Here is a 13,266-nt window from a genome sequence, read left to right on the forward strand (position 1 = left end):
GTCCTCTTCCAAATGCCACTAGTCTGATCCAAATTGGATTCTCCAAGAAAGAGTTATGCACAATCTCCCGCAGTGACCTGATTATAGACTAGTTCAGTAGAGCGAAATTGTATGAAGTGCCATGTATCACTGTTCCAACCTTTGACTCTGAAAAATATACAAAATAAAACTACAGTCTGTCCTCTTTCTACACCTTCTTACGAAATTTCAATCCGATGCTCAGAAAGAAAGTTATGACGATTTTCCCCAGGTCACCTGTTTTGAATGTAATTCAGGAGTCTGCCAAAAGACCAACTTCCTCAGATCATATCTCCGAAAATATCGCGCGACATGCTCTGAAATTCGAACCCAAGGTTCAGCGCAATGTCTTCTCAAATGGGTTTTTTTTGCGACTTCTGAAACATCACAGAAAAAAAGTTATAGCGAAAATTCCACGATGACCTGTTTGGAGCAGCGAAACCCTAGAATCCAAAGCTCTGATACCAAATGTTATGAAACCAGTTCAAGAAAAGATAGAAAAGAAAGATCAACGCCTTAGAATTCAGCCTCTTCGAGGGGGCAACCTCCTTTACATTACATAAATGAACAATTCTTGGATGATACAAATGACAAAACCTCCTTTCTATATATAGGAGTCTAAGGAGTCACAATATAATCCAGCCGACCTAACAATAATAATATAAAGCCACAAAAATAACAATAGAGGGATTCTAAGGGGCACAGAAATAACAATATGGGGGTAATAGGGGCACAACAATATAAATAAGGGGTATAACTACAATAGTAATGGGGTAATCACTAGTATTATAGGGACCCAACAATTTCTCTGAATTTTGGAGGGACCGAACCCTTGGCTCAATGATTTATGGATATCAAGTACTAAATTCCCCTCATAAAAATTCATCCCCCCCTTCAGTTCATTCATTTTCCTAATAATATTCATTTCTTGAGGCTAAAACACTTTTGCCTAGGAAAAGCATTTTCCCCCCTCACATAAAGCATTTTCATATAAAAAACCCACCAAAACACATTACCCTAAGTATTAATGTTAATATGTGAAAAAAATCAAATTCACAAAAAGAGCATTTACTTAGTGATTTTTCCCTTTTCTACTCATCTTTTCATATTAATTACTAATTTTATTCTATTAAATCCCAATAATAAACCCCATTTCCCTGTATATATGTAGCTCCTATGTGTTAATTAGCCCTACACCTTAGTTTAACTATAAACTATTAGTCTCATCTAAAAACCCCGACCAAACCTACTAACTAATCGATCTGTGATTATGTTAGGAAAAACCCCGATTAAATCCTCTGCTAATAACCTCGATGGCTTAATCCCGCCTTAACCCATCATTAACCTTGATATTGTCACACTTAAGCACCCATCGGGCCCCCCACTAGCCTCTGTGCAGCTTCCCCGCCCGATCACTATGCAATCATCTCCCTCCACATCCAACAGCCCTTATCCATATCAGGCCAACCCATTCGCCGAATGATACCTAGCTGAAAAAGTGGTTTTCCCCCCGGTCCCTGATGCTACGTGTCATTCAATGAGTGGAATTAGGTGGCCCCTCCAAAATGCCACCAAGCCCACAAAAGCGGTGCGAAATAAACTACTTACTGCCCTCTCGCTAAATGAAAAAACCATCTGCTGTTCACTTTGAGCCAAAATTCAAAAAAATCAAACGTTTACTCGTTTAAACACAAAAACCTAGTTTTGCTCATTTTCACCTGTTTGTGCAGTAAAACCTTGTGTAACCCTTCTGCACCACCTGAAGCCTTTGCTAAACAATTCAAGCATGGTTTACCTCCCAAAAGAACTTTGGACTCACTCCATGGACCTATAAAGCTCGATAGAGCCATTGATGACCCTCCCTGTCAACCCAACATTTTCCTAACAATTTTATTTATTTATTTTACAGATGATCAAAAGACTGCGGCCTTGGATAAACAGTATTAATACTCCTAAAAAAAAAAGTATTAATACTATTCATAAGACCTATTTACTCTGAGATTGTTATCAAATCTATTCAAATAGAGATTGAAACTAAAACATACAGTTAAAAGACAAGTAGAGGAAACATGAAATTAAATGATTTACTGTTGAAATAGACAGTAAAAACCTAAAGTATACAGTGAGGGTAAAATGACATAGTAAAGAATAGTCAAAGAGTATCAGGGTTAAAGAGTATCAAATTGAATACCAAGTCAAGTAAGGCATCTAGCATGAAGACAAACAGTAGGGAAGACAGTTACAAAGCATACACATTCATGTCAAAGTGAAGATAGATGAAAAAATAGAGAGGTAAAAGTAAACAATAAAAGTAAACATGGAGGAAGTAAGGGTTAAATAGAGACAAAAACACTTTCACCAGCAACAATTAAGTTTATCCAAAGTAAAAGTGAAAAAAGTTAAAAGAAATTTAAGGTTAAAAGATGAAATAAGAGCAAAAATGGTACATTCTTCAGAAATTTCATGTTTAAGTCATCATTTTTCAGAAACTATTTCGGCCAATCCAAGATGAATTTTGAAAAAATGGAGGACGTTTGTGTTCCTAAAAGTCTAATTTACAAAAAACTATCTCACGTTTTACACATGTATTACCAAACGTGAGATAAGTATGCGCATGTCTTCACAGCCTATTTTTCGGACTGTGGAACGTCCTTTTTTGACATCTTTGTGTAGAGAATATTGTGAACATCTGGAGCTTAATTTTTGGAAACTGAGAGAGGTTTATCTCGAAAAAATACTTCTATACAAAAAAATCTTTCACTTTTTGCATATCTATCTCGGATTGAGATATACAAAGGTATCAATGGACCCTAATTTTGCAAAATTGTTAGGGCAAAATGCACAAAGAAAGGATGAAGTTAGTGACTTGGAAGCCTCATCATCAATTAAGAGTTGCTATCAAATTCAAATTTCTCTTTTTTTTCACCCTCTATCCATAAATATAGTGCCAAATAGATTCATTAGTTTTGAAGGTCCTTTATTTAAGTTCTATCAATGTAAAACCGTTTGAGATATTTGTAAAACCAATCTTGATATTTTTTCAAGATATTTCAGTTTAGAATTTGTATAAATACTTCTTCATTTGATGTATTTTGGGTGGATTCCAAGACATTTATATAGACTTTTTCTCTCAAATAAGAGTTCTATTGTATCAATGACTGGATTGGCTTGCTAGATCAAGGAATAAAGATCAGAAATTTTATAGGATTCTTGTGTAAGGCGAAATACAAATAAGTATTCTCTCATGTTCAATGTTTTTTTTCCTTATGTTTTTCCATAATCTTATTTGTTTCTTTAAAATTTAAATATATAGCAAGGAATGATATTTTAGCAATTGTTTGAATGCACTCTGTCTTGACTGCTTTACATTCTGAATGTTTTCTTCTAAACTATCTTAGATAGGGATTTCTTAACTTCTCCTTAGTTTCCGTAGTCTCTCCTCTGGTTTATAGCAAAGGATTCTTGATTGCCCTTTGTTTACGATCACCCTCTGTTCTTCATTCTAATCTCGGTCCAAGGATTCCTAAGTGCCCTTTCACCGTGGTTATAATTACTTCACCCATTAGGCCTAAAGATTTGCCTTTTTATTTGCTAGCCTACCCTGTGAACATTCCCTTTAATGATTTGGTCCACTTATGCTATCCATTTGTTGACTCCATAGACTAATGGCTTGAAGACCTAGCTCTATCCATCTGCTCCGAGAATTCCACTACTCAACCTTCAATTCAAAACCAAAACCCCAATGAACACTAAGAACTAGCATAAAATCCCATAAAAACAAAGCTAAATCATAAAGAGAGAGCCCTCTCTAGACTTAGGTTGGCTAGAGCCTAAGCCTAAAATATTGGTTTGTGGTTACCCCAGTGAGCTCCTTCTTTAACCTTGGGAAATCATTGGGTGATAACATAGTGGTGACTCCACTGTGGAAAACTAACATTTTCTTCAGAATTGTTTTACAGGTTTAGATATGATCTATTATGGTGGATAGTGATCAGACACACAAAGGTTAAAATCATCCACCTAGTGACTCCAAATCAATTCCACAATCAAGACTCCACTGGAGGAATGAACCTAAGGGAACTATGTGAAAAGATTAGGATTTTAACGTGGATTGTTATCCAAGTCATTATGTTCTTTCTCATTGATAAATTTTTTTGATGTATATTGTATTTCAGAGAATATTTGAGATTAAATTTTTATTATTTCCCTTTGAAAAGTGTAGATATAAAGTCTCCTTACAGATTTGAACAACAATCTTCTAACTCTTACGAAGATCATTTTCCAATTGAGGAGCATCAAACAATCAAGACTAATCATACAATCCCTATACATATTTTAGTACCTCATAAAGTTCCTGATAGATATCAGCCACTCATCTTACCTCCTACACTCCATGTTTTCCATAACAATTATTACAAGTATCTCCCTAGGTTTGATGGAGTGAATGGTATCACTGCTCAAAAACATATTCAAGGTTTTGAGAATTATCTAGACTTATTTGAAATTGATGAAGATGATGTTATTATCAGGCTTTTTGCTTTTTCTTTGCAAAGTAGAGTAAAGAGTTGTTTAAAAAATTTACCTATTTCAAGCATCTCAAATTTCCAATAGTTTGTCAAAATTTTCCTCGATAGATGGATAATCAAAGTCAATCTTCTTGTGATCATAGAAGAATATAATCAGTTAAAAAGATAGCCAGATGAAACAATACAACAATTTTCACACAAATTTAATCAAGCCTATTATTTAATGCCATCAAATATAAGACCTCCCCCTAATTCAACTCTTTTTCATGACCCAAGAGCATTTGATCCAGAAATAGAATTTTAGCTAAGAGAAAGAAACACCTCAATATTGGAACAGATGCAGAACATTGTAGTATATGTAGAAGTTAATCTGCAAATTACAAGAGAAAGGTTGAAAGTAGAAATAGAGGAAAACAACATTGTAGAGGAGAAACTTGACATTTTGATGAAGAAAATAGGGGAAAGGATGCAGAAGATCATCATGAAAGATTAATTTTTTGCTTGAAATCACCATGACACATTTATTCCACAACAAGAAGAGATCGAGAATCATGAACAAATTCCTATGAATTCCAACTACCATAGACCAGAAGATAGATTCATAAAGAAATATGTGGGGGAGAAATCTCCTAATCTAATGTGTATGTTTGATGACACTACTTATTTTGATGATTTGCCCAAATATGATTAGTATGATGATAATTATGTTCTTCAAATCCAAACTAACTTTTATAGAGCAATCAGAAGCTAGTTTTGGGAATAAGGAAATTCAGTTTTAGCAGCTTGAAAACAGTGATCATTTTATCCATATCAGCCATGAAAGTGAAGAAGAAAGTGCAGAAAATTTGGAAATAAGTGAAGCTTCTTTGCCTCTTTGTTTTGAATCGTTTCAGTTTTTAAAGAAAATGTGGTATAACATCTCTAAAGAAAAGGATAAGCAGCTTGTAGAAACCTATGAAGTTCCATTCAAACCTGTATGCAATAAGTTGCAACAATCCTTCCAAGGTGTTTATAGCCTAGTAGCTGATAGGTTGGATGATGAGTGCAATCAGAATTTTTCTCCATTAGTAGACTATGAGAGTCAAAATCAAGATGATAAAGGTTTCACCAGACAAACATTACAATCAGTAGAAGTATCATCACAAAGCTCATCTAAAAGTCTACAGGGTGTTAAAGATAAAAGTGATATTTCAGTTTCATGGCATGGAAGCCATCCAGAACAAGTGTGCAATTGCTTAAATTAGTTGAACAATAGTGTATATATTTTGGAAGATCCTTTTGTATAGTTTTTAGAGCCTACAAAGGAAAGCAAGTATTTCCTTATCTTCTCATTGTTTGACAAGGTTATAATTGGCTTTAGAACCTCAATTTTAATCACAAACAAGCCCAAGCAGCAAAATATACCAATGTATATGATGCTTGAGTGGTTGCATTGGTTTTTTCATTTTACCTAACTAGCAGTCAAAAAGCTGATTAGAGTAAGTAGGTAGGATTTTAGTTTGAATAAATTCAGTTTTCAGTAGCAAATTTATGTTAGATCAGATTTCAGTTTGCAGAAAAGGGTGTATTTTCAGTTCAAAAGTTTTAGTCTCAAAGATTATACAACAGAGCATATACATGTGTGGGATTGGCCCAATGGATCAGGCTACTAGTCGAAGGTGTTCTTGACATTCCACAAGGAAATGCCATCCCCAAGTGGAGCCACTATTAGGTTCCTATACCAATAACAGTCATAATTTTGAATGGCTAAGGTTAAGCCTTGTAATATGCACATACCTTTTCTTTCTGCAAATGTTTTCCATATTGAAAAATAAAAAAATGAAAAGAGGGTATGTCCTAAAAGAAAAATCAAAGGACAAAAAGAATAAGAAAAGGTCCAAAAAAGTGAAAAATATGAACCCAAAAAACAAAAAACCCTGAAAGTGTGCAAGTCAAAATGCCACTACTATTTACTTTTATGCATAATAATGATTGTGTGCAGTTTTTTATTTATGCCACAATCCATGGTAATCAAACTATTTAATCTTGATTATGCCATGCTTTAAATTTCATGTTGATAGTTAGAGAATAATATCTGACCAAACTATTTAATTTTGGCAGATCATTAGAGAGGTAGAGTAAATAAAAGGAGCTCATCAGTTTAATTTAAACCCTTGGATGATATAAGGTTAGAATTAGATATTTTCCTAATTTAAAAGAAAAAGATTGACAAGGGTTTGGTAGCCTAAATGCACCCTAATAAAGTGAAGAAAAAATGGTAGGAAAAGTAGATGGGTAAGTAGGAAAAAGGTTGTGGAAGTATGATGATTGATTAGAAAAAAACATATTTATCATTTTCCATCATATGTTCTAGATATGAATGAACAATCAAGTGTGAAAATGGATCTCAAAGTCAATTAATTAACTTCCTCCATTCATTTCACCTTTTACTTAACTAATTTCCCATAATAAAGTTCAAAATGCTCATGTCAAAGAGGCTTAGAGAATTTCTCTAAGTTTTGGAGGGGTCGGACCCTTGGCTCAATGATTTATGGGTATCAAGTACTAAATTCCCCTCATAAAAATTCATACCCCCTTCAATTCATTCATTTTCCTAATAATATTCCTTTCCTGAGGTTAAAAAACTTTTGCCTAGGAAAAGCATTTCCACCCCTCACATAAAGCATTTTCATATAAAAAAACCACCAAAACACAATGCCCTAAGTATTAATGTTAATATGTGAAAAAGCATCAAATTCACAAAAGAGCATTTACTTAATGATTTATCTCTTTTCCGCTCATCTTTTCATATTAATTACTAATTTTATTATATTAGATCCTGATATATATAATATATATATATATATATATATATATATATATATATATATATATATATATATATATATATATATATATATATATATATATATATATATATATATAGCTCATATGTGTTAATTAACCCTACACCCTAGTTTAACTATAAACTATTAGTCTCACCTAAAGACCCCGACCAAACCTAATAACTAATCGATCTACGATTATGTTAGGAAAAACCCCAATTAAATCCTCCGCTAATCAACCCGATGGCTTATTCTGTCTTTAATCCATCATTAACCCCCATACTGCCACACTTAAGTGCTCGTTGGGCCCCCCACTAGCCTCCATGCAGCTTCCCCACCCGATCATCGTGTGATCATCTCCCTCCACATCCGACGACCCTTATCCATATCGGGCCAACCCGTCCACCGAATGATACCCACTCGAAAAAGTGGTTTTTCGCTTGACCCTCAATGCTACATGTCATTCAATGAGTGGAATCGGGCAGTCTCTCCCAAATACCACAAAGCCCACAAAAGCGGTGCGAAATAAACTGCTTAATGCCCTCTTGCTAAATGACAAAACTATCTATTGTTCACTTTGCACCAAAATTAAAAAAAAAAATCAAACGTTTACCCGTTTAAACACAAAACCGCAGTTTTGCTTATTTTTTCCTGTTTGTGTAGTAAAACCCTGTGTAACCCTTCTGCGCCACCTATAGTCTCTGCTAACTAATTCAAGCATGGTTTACGTCCTGAAAGCACTTTGGACTCACTCCATAGACCTATAAAGCTCGATAGAGCCATTAATGACCCTCCCTGTCAACCCAACATTTTCCTAACAATTTGTTTTATTTTACAGACGATCAAAATACCACAGCCTTTGATAAGAAGTCTATACTAGTCATAAGATCTATTTACTTCAAGATTGTTATCAAATCTATTCAAACAGAGATTGAAAATAAAACATACAGTTAAAATACAAGCAGAGGAAGCATGAATTAAATGATTTACTGTTGAAATAGACAGTAAAAGCCTAAAATATATAGTGAAGGTTAAAGGACACAGTAAAGAATAGTCAAAGTGTATCAGGATTAAAGAGTATCATCTTGAAGATCAAGTCAAGTAAAGCATCTAGCATAAATATAAACAACAGGGAAAACAGTTACGAAGCATACAAATTCATGTTAAAGTGAAGATAGATGAAAAACAAAGCGGTAAAAGTAAATAGTAAAAGTAAACATGGAGGTAGTAAGGGTTAAATAGAGATGAAAAAACTTTCACTAGAAACAATGAAGTTTATCCAAAGTAAGAGTGAAAAACAATTAAAAGAAATTTAAGGTTAAAGGATGAAATGAGAGCAGAAATGGTACATTTTTCAGAAGTTTCCTGTTTAAGTCATAGTTTTTTAGAAACTAGTTCGGCCAATCTAAGATGAATTTTGAGAAACAATAGGAGGTTTCTATTCCTAAAAGGCTAATATACAGAAACCTATCTCATTTTTTAAACAGGTATTACCAAATGTGAGATTAGTGCATGTTTTCACAGCCTAGTATTTGGACTATGCAAAGCCCTGTTTTTGACATCTTTTTGTAGATAATATTGTGAACAGTTGGAGCTGCGTTTTGGGAACTTGCGAGAGGTTTATCTCAAAAGCATACATATATACAAAAACCTCTTTCACTTTTTACATATCCATCTCGGATTGAGATATAAAAAGCTATCAATGGACCCTAATTTTGCAGAATTGCTGGGGCAGAATGCACAAAGAAAGGACGTAGTTAGTGACTTGGAAGCCTCATCATCAATTAAGAGTTGCTATCAAATTCAAATTTCTATTCTTTGTCACCATCAACCCATAAATATAGTGCCAAATAGATTAAATAGTTTTGAGTGTCCTTTATTTAAGTTCTATTAATGTAAAACAGTTTGAGATATCTGTAAAACCAATCTTGATAATTTTTCAAGATATTTCAGTTTAGAATTTTTATAAATACTTCTGCATTTGAAGTATTTTCGGTGGATTCCAAGACATTTCTATAGAATTTTTCTCTCAAATTAGAGTTCTATTGTATCAATGACTGGATTGGCTTGTTGGATCAAGGAATAAAGATCAGATATTTTACAGGATTCTTGTGTAAAGCGAAATACAAATAAGTATTCTCTCATGTTCAATGTTGTTTTGCCTTATGTTTTTCCATAATATTATTTGTTTCTTTAAAATCTAAATGTATATCAAGGAATGATATTTTAGCAATTGCTTCAATGCACTCTGTCTTGACTACTTTACATTATTAATGTTTTCTTCTAAGCTATCTTAGCTAGGGAATTCTTAACTGCTCCTTAGCTTCTGTAGTTTCTCCTCTGGTCTATAGCAAAGGATTGTTAACTTCCCTTTGTTCATGATCACCCTCTGTTCTTCATTTTGATCCCAGTCCAAGGATTCTTAAGTGCCCTTTCACCCTGGTTAGAATCACTTCACCCATTAGGCCTAAATACTTGCCTTTTGCTTTGCTAGCCTGCCTTGTGAACATTCTCTTTAATGATCTAGTCCAGTTATTCTATCCATTTGTTGACTCCATAGCCCAATGTCTTCAAGGCCTAGCTCTATCCATCTGCTCCAAGAATTCCACCACCCAATCTTCAACACAAATCAAAACCCCCCTGAACTTTCATAACTAGCCTAATATCCCATCAAACAAAGCTAAATCATATAGAGAGAGCCCTCTCTAGACTTTGGTTGGCTAGGGCCTAAGCCTAAAAGTTGGTTTGTGGTTACCCCGGTGATCTCTTTCCTTAACCTTGGGAAATTACTGAGTGATAACGGTTGGAAAAGGAACTATTACACTTATTAATGGAAAAGGAAAGGCTTAAAATGCTTTTCTAGTAAACAGGCTCAAACACAATCTCTTGAGTGTTAGCCAAATATGTGATCAAGGACATAATGTGTATTTAGTGCTAAAGATTGTGAAATGAGGAACTCTTCCTCAGGGGAACTTGTGGCGAAAGGAGTTCTAGAACATCAGATAATGTCTACATTCTGAACAAAATTCAGGAAGATAAATGTTACTTAAGTCAAAAAGATGAAAGTTGGTTGTGGCACAAGCGACTTGGACATACAAGTTTCGATAACTTGATCAATATCAGCAAGATTAATGCAGTACGAGACACCCCAAATTTATTCAAGCCAAATCAAGGAGTATGTGGTCCATGTCAACATGGAAAGAAAACTAAAACCAACCAAAAGACCAAGGATTTTTCTACATCAAAACCCTTGGAGATCATTCATGCTTATTTCAGAATGGATAGAGGGGGAGAATTCACATCAAAATAATTTGATGAATTCTGTAAAGTACATGGAATCGAAGGAGAACTCTCTGCTGCCAAGAACACCCAAGAAGAATGGTGTAATTGAAATAAGAAACCGAACAACTCAAGAAATGGCAAGAACAATGTTAATATCAGCTGACTTGCAGCCTCCAAGTCTCCAGAATTTTGGCTGCAAGATTAGATCACTATCTACAATAGCAAGGGTTCAAGAAGGCGGTGGTAGGAAGTAATCTCTACATAAAGATGGATGAGGTTAAGTTACTAGTCACTCTTGTCTATGTTGACGATCTGATTTTTTCTAGTAATAATGATGAGATGAGCCATGAGTTTGCTCAAAATATGTCAAAAGAGTTTGAAATGTTGATGATAGGAGAGTTATCTTACTTCCTTGGACTACAAGTATCTCAAACCACGATAGTCATGTTCATATCTCAAGAAAAATATCTTAAATACATGCTTAAAGATATGGAATGGAAGATTGTTCACTCATGAGCACACCTATGACCACAGATTACAAATTAAGAAAAGATGATGACTCTCCTCCAGTAGATGCAACTCATTACAGGTCAATAATTGGAGCCCTTCTATACTTAACTGCTACGAGACCTGACATTATGCAAGAAGTAGGATTGGTGGGAAGATTTCAATCAGCTCCTAAACAATCCCATTTGTTGGCTGTAAAAAGAATTCTCAAATACTTGAAAGGAACTCCTGATTTTGGTCTTCGGTACCCTAAGAACTCAACTCTTACTCTGACTGCATACACTGATGCTGATTGGGATGGAAGTGTCAATGATCGAAAAAGTACTAGTGGAAATACATTCTTCCTAGGAGATTGTCTAGTATCTTGGCTCAACAAAAAATAAACATTCATATCACTATCTATAGCTGAAGTCGAGTATATAGTTGCTGCTGATTGTTGTAATCAAATATTATGGATGAAGGAAGCTCTGAAAGATGTCAACATAGGTATTAATCAACCAATCACCATCTATTGTGATAACACAAGTGCTATCAGTCTCAACAAAAATCCAGTGATGCACTCAAAGACCAAACATATACCAATTAAGTATCAGTTCCTTCGTGAAAAAGTAGCTAAAAAATACATCAACTTAGAATATATCAATACTAAGGAGCATATTGTTGATATTTTCACAAAATCTCTTCTCGAGAAGCATTTCAACATCTTCGCTAGAATACGAGAGTTATTTCTCTAGCATCATATTAATTTGATTCAAAAAGACGTTGCATGACAGGGGGAGTAGTTTGACAGGGGGAGTCCTTGTGCACTCCTTGCCATCGATGTCAAAGGGGGAGAGAAGAAGAATATTGCCATCAATGAAAAAGGGGGATATTGTTAATCTAGGTTGTCATTGATGTCAATATAGCAGTGTTTGTGATGGAAAATTCTTTGATACATGATTGCCTAGGGTTTCACCATAGTGATGAATGTTTGATATATATACAAATAGAATAGAAGCAGTAGATCCATGAAGCAACAGGAGCAAGAAGCCAAAGAGGAGAAGCCATCGTGAAGCCAAAGAGTAAGATGAAGCAAGTTATCAGAGTAAGAGAAGCAGGTTACCACATATGCCCAAGGGTAAGAGTTATCAAAAGAACAAAGAGAAAACAATGATAACAAAGGAGTAAAGAAGAAAACATCGGAGGATCCATATTGGAAGTATCACATGTAATATATGTCCAAGAAGAACCGAAAGGAAGAAAACAATGGAGGAGAATAAATAGAGTTATAGGAGTGTACGGATGTTTAAATGCTTACATCACAGTCAACACTTACATCTATAGGAGGATCGATGATTGGGTTTGTTGATCAGGTGGATCAACAATCGTCAGATTAATGATGAGATCAAAGGTGGAGAATTAATCTGATAAGACTTGGGACTAAGTGTGCCTGAGAAGTTTATGGACATGAGTTTAATTTGATTTGGGGTCCGGTCTTGTGCATTCAGGTTGGACCAACATTCGTTTGTGGGATTAAAGGAATAACTTCAAAATTTTCATGAAGTTGCGATTGCGTTTAAAGGTAATGACATGGCATGTGGGACCTCCATGTGGGTGTAGCAGCTGTTATATGGATTTCCTGAATAATCAAGTCTATGGATAAATTACTCTTCGATATATATTTTTAATATACAAGTCAGCCTCCCTCCAATAGACGTGTCCTTTTGTCATTAGTGAAACTCACATAAAAATGAGTTAAAATGCTTCAGTTCTGAGTATCTACCTTCGGCACACAAATAGAAAATAAATAAGTTCATAACTCGTGAACTTGAAGAGATAGAGGAAGCTGAAGGAATAGTTGAAAGAAAGAAGCCAAAAGGTTTAGCAAAAGAAAAAGGAAGCAGAAAAGTCCAGTGGAAGAAGATGAAGGCCTAGCTATGAAGAAAGTTGAAGACAGAGTGGGAGGACAATATTTTCAGCTGATTCATCTTGAAAGATAGGGTCGATGCCTCAAAATTGGAAGGATTGCTATCCTTGGAGTTGGCGCTCCTAAATCCAAGGCTGGTGCCTTGATAAGATAGGGTCGAAGCCCTAGAGGTCAGAGCCTCATCGAAACCAAGTTGGAGCTT

Source organism: Pinus tabuliformis, chromosome 2_1, assembly GCF_031772625.1.
Source record: "Pinus tabuliformis cultivar Carrire ecotype Pingquan chromosome 2_1, CPIR1, whole genome shotgun sequence".
Lineage (NCBI taxonomy): Eukaryota > Viridiplantae > Streptophyta > Pinopsida > Pinales > Pinaceae > Pinus > Pinus tabuliformis.